Source organism: Equus asinus, chromosome 17 (genome assembly GCF_041296235.1).
Source record: "Equus asinus isolate D_3611 breed Donkey chromosome 17, EquAss-T2T_v2, whole genome shotgun sequence".
In the NCBI taxonomy this organism is placed as follows: Eukaryota; Metazoa; Chordata; class Mammalia; order Perissodactyla; family Equidae; genus Equus; species Equus asinus.
The window spans coordinates 30,299,808-30,304,544 of record NC_091806.1 but is presented as its reverse complement, the minus strand read 5'-3'; the positions used below and the strand labels follow the sequence as shown (position 1 = coordinate 30,304,544).

At 35.0% G+C, this 4,737-nt stretch overlaps 1 pseudogene; it reads right to left on the bottom strand.

Annotated features, from left to right (window-relative positions):
• Nucleotides 1-918: 918 nt before the first annotated feature.
• On the bottom strand, nt 919-3,178 carry LOC139040638 (olfactory receptor 5AK2-like; annotated as a pseudogene).
• Nucleotides 3,179-4,737: the final 1,559 nt, after the last annotated feature.

Here is a 4,737-nt window from a genome sequence, read left to right as displayed (position 1 = left end):
CTTGCTCTGTCTATTTCAGTTAGTGTAATGCCCTCAAGGGTCATGAATATTGTTGCAAATGGCAAGATTTCATTTGTTTTTATGGCTGAATAATATTTCTTTGTAAATATACCACATTTTCTTTATCCGTTCATCCATTGATGGACACTTAGGTTGTTTCCATGTCTTGGCTGTTGTCAATAACACTGTGATGAACATATCAGTCCATACAGGTTTATGATCTAGTGTTTTCATTTTCTTTCATAAATGAATGACTATTGTTTCAGTTTCTGGATCCATATACAGTTGAGATTTTCTATCTCTATTGGAGAGAAATACAGAAAATGCTTCCAGGAGTTTCCTTACCTTATGGAAGAAAGAGATGGATTCAGACTAAAGAGGATAACTGATGACAAAAAGAAGTAACAACATCACAGAAGAAATAACTGTTTCCAAGTGCTAGAGATTGTTGCTAATAGGAGAAGATTTAGTTGAATGTATAGCCTGAGTCATAAGGTACTGCTCAAAGAGGTATGGTCATTTCACACTCAGGTTTATACAATAACTGGAACAGAACATATGAACAGCCTGTTTGTAGACAGTTTAGGAAACATGTTTAAATGAATGTGAAATAACGAACTTCAATTTTAATATTGATTATATACTAAATTGGTGTTTTTTAGTCTTTAAGAACATATTTCAAATTTGGAATATATCTGAAATGCAACAAATGCAACAGATAGGTGATCTGTAAAGTCCATACATATTTAATATTTTAAATAACCATGAATAGTACAAGATATGTTTCTCAAACTATATTCAAGGGAAAATTAATCAATGAGATGTGACTGTATTTCCTACATTCTAGGAACATATCCATCAAAAGAGGTAGCATGGTTTAAGATGTGAACATGTTCCAAATTCAGAAACATTAAATTGTCAAACATCTCTACTGGATACTTTCATGTGATGAATCTTAACAATTTTGGACCAATCTGGAAGAATTTCTCCCTTCCCATTTAGAGCTTCTTTTACCTCCTTATTTTTCAAACTATAGATCGGGGGATTCAACTTGGGAATCACAATGCCATCAAACATAGAAGCCACTTACATATTCTCCCAGGAATTATTAGAATGAGGCTGCAAGTTCATGTATGGCAGAGTTCCATAGAAAATGCTGACTTCTCTCAGATGCAAGGCACACATGGAGAAGGCTTCTTTCCTCCCTGCAGTAGAAGACAAAATTAGGATGGTAGCCATGATATAAACGTAAGAAAAGATGATAAACAATACAATGAACACCAAGTTAAATCCCACAAAGACAGCAAACATGATGGTGATGTCAATGTTGGAGCACGGAAGGGTGAGAATTGGGGGAATGTCACATAAAAACTGATTTATGGTATTGGACTTGTGGAGAACAGTGGAAATGTAAAACCGGTGTGTACAAGGATTTATTGAGCCCATGACATTTGAAGTAGCTGCCAACTGGATGCAGGCTCTTTAAGACATAATTATGGCATAGTAAAGTGGGTTACAGATGGCTTCATAGTGGTCCACTGCAAAAGCAAACAGTAGATAACAGACACTCGTCACAAATGTTGCATAAACGACTAACTGTATGACATAGTCCCTGAATCATGTTGATTTCTTTTCTACTGTGAAATTTTGCAGCATCTTGGGAGTGATAGCAGAGGTATAAGAGATATCAACAAAAGTCAAATGTTTTAGGAAAAAGTACATGGGTGTTTGAAGTCTGGAATCTGTCTTGATGAGTAGGATCATTCCAATATTACCCTTCACAGAGGTCATATAGATCACTAGAAATACAATGAGGAAGACATACTGCAACTTCTATTGGGCACCAAATCTGACAGGAAAGAATTCCGTCACTTCGGTGCTTTTTCCTTGTGTCAGGGCTACTAAAGCTTAGAAAGGACCAGGAGGAGAACCAAGAAAGGAAGGGAAATATTGGTGACTTCTTGGAGGAAAAATGCTCTTACATTTCATGTCACTTTTTTTGAATGGGATTTTCATGGCAAACACTCCAAACAGAGTTCATTGCTTTCCAAATATTCCTTCTATTTTCTTAATGAGTAATTACCACATAAAAAAGTGATATGTGAGCCATGGATTCACTTTCAAAGTAAATAAGATTTCATAGTAGAAGGCTGATGTCTAATACCTGTATTTCTATGAAATATAGATTAAAACATGTTTCCACTACATTAAACAGTTACCTATATTTGCTAAAGCCATATGTCAGTATTATTTGGTACCTTTTAAATGGCCTATAGTTTTTCTAAGTCATTTATCATTTGAATCCTAATTAATCCTAATCAAATTTAATTAATTTGAATTTAATCCATTCAAATTCCTGAAATTATTAGTAGTCATTATTGAAATTTTCTGACATAGAATCATGATCCACATATGTTTGAAGGCTTCAGGGTCTTTTGATGCTACAGTGCTTAGCATGCAACTGCTATCTAGGTGGCATTCTTCACAAGTCACATAGTCCTCTCATTTTATATATATCCATATATGTATGGATTTCTTAGAAATAGTTTTGCATTTCCCATTGCATTGTTTTGCTTTCTGGGTATATCCAAGCTGCAGGAAAATCATCTTGTAAAAATTTTGTTACTATGTAATGATAGCTTATTTTATTTTAAGTCATGAATCTCTTTGTATTCTACTTTGAGTCATGCTACCTCTGTATCTGGTTATGTAGACAGCTGAGATGTCTTCACCTATGATTTTCCATATACTGCAAGCCCTCAATTCCTTGATTCCAATGTCTTTTCTCTTAAATACCATTCCACATTGCTGAGCAGTACTTTTTGAGGAGTACTATATCATGGACCATTGGTATGGTGGACATTGACTTACTGCTCAACCTTACATTCATCTTTTCTTCTGAGCATGGCATCAGTGCATGGTTTCAACCAAACTTTCTTTTTTTTTAAAGATTGGCACCTGAGCTAACATCTGTGGCCAATCTTTTTTTTTTCTGCTTTTTCTCCCCAAATTCCCCCTGGTACATAGTTGTTTATCTTAGTTATAGGTCCTTCTAGTTGTGGCACATGGGATGCTGCCTCAACGTGGCCTGACAAGCAGTGCCATGTCCATGCCCAGGATCCGAACCAGCGAAACCGTGGGCCGCCGCAGCGGAGGCGTGAACTTAACCTTCGGCCATGGTGCCGGCCCCTCAAACAAACTTTCTTATGTGCGGCCATGATACCAGGTTCTGCCAATACAACATGGGTAAAAGTAATGAATGCTAATTCTAGGCCTGAACTAGGTCCTGCCTCCTCCCCTCAAACTGGAACCATATGACTTTCTAGTCTTTCTCTTCCTCATCTGTTCCCTGATTATTAACATTTATGGAAACTCTGAAAGCCATGTGTTAGAGTTTCCAGTTTAAATACAGTATACCCAATGAAATTTGAATTGCAGATAGACAACAGATAATTTTTTAGTATAAGTGAGCTATAAATATTGCATGGGAGATATTTATATTAAAAATTACTTAACAAACAATCCTTGATTGGATCCTGAACCTGAAAATAAAACATCTACAAAGGTTGCTGTTGGGAAAAGTGGGGGAATTAGAATGCTGAGTATTTATTACATAACATTATTTTAACAATATTAAATTCCTGTGGTGTGAAAAGTTGGTTATAACAAAGGTTTTCCCTGTTTATCTGTGGCTTACATTTAACTTGGCAGCTTGTGTTTTGATTTGTGAAGTCTGGCAGTCCTACCTGTGTTGCTTATTGCAGTCTCCTACAGGGTTTGTTCCTCAATGACTGTGAGGAGCAGAGTTCCCTTGCCAGAATGCCTTCTTTCTACTACATTTTATGGATTGAGAACTTCTATTGTGATAAGTCACTGAGATTTTGTTTTTTATTTATTATAACAGGTAGTGTGATTTTAATCAACATTCATTGTAGTCTTGATTTTGATTACTCATGAATGACCCTTAGTCTTTTAATGTATAGTAATTTTGAATATTGCCAATATAAGAACTCACTGAATCTTGTGAGTTGTGTTTAAATTTTTCAGAATATACTATTCTTCAAACAAGAAAGTGTAATTAATATATTTCAATGTCATTTTTTGTGTTGTATACCTTATCTTAGAATACCATAACATTTGTTTTTTTGGGCATTAAAAGAAATGATCATTTAAAAAAATTCTCTAAGCCTAACCACCACAAATGTTAAGTGGCAATTGTATATGAGGGTGTTGCTGCAAAATAATAGAATCAATTGTACATGAAGTATCCAAAAAAATATTAAGATTAATATTTTATCAGAAATTTCCCATTTAAATGAAATTTGTCATATTCTGTGTACTTTGGATGGTAAATGTTTAGTACTAGTGATAATACCCTTGATACAATAGATTTTTAGAATTCTGCTTTCATAATTGCTTTCAGAATCTGAATTCTATTTACTTGCACATAAACCAATAGTGGGAATTTTTGTTCCTTGACAGGTAATTCAAAACAAGTGAGAAGGTGGGAAGAATTATTTTTGAAAACCCTATTCATCCTTCTGCTCAAGGCTGCCTCATATAATAGACAACCATAAAACTAAACTGTAAAACATCTCAAAAAGTACATGGATAAAATATAAATGAGATCACTGTACAGTCATACTGAGCGCATAAGCAAGTAATGAAAATGCCTAGCAACTGAAGACTGAAAAGGAACCTGCAAACCAGAATGGTGGTCATGAGAAGTTGCTTGGG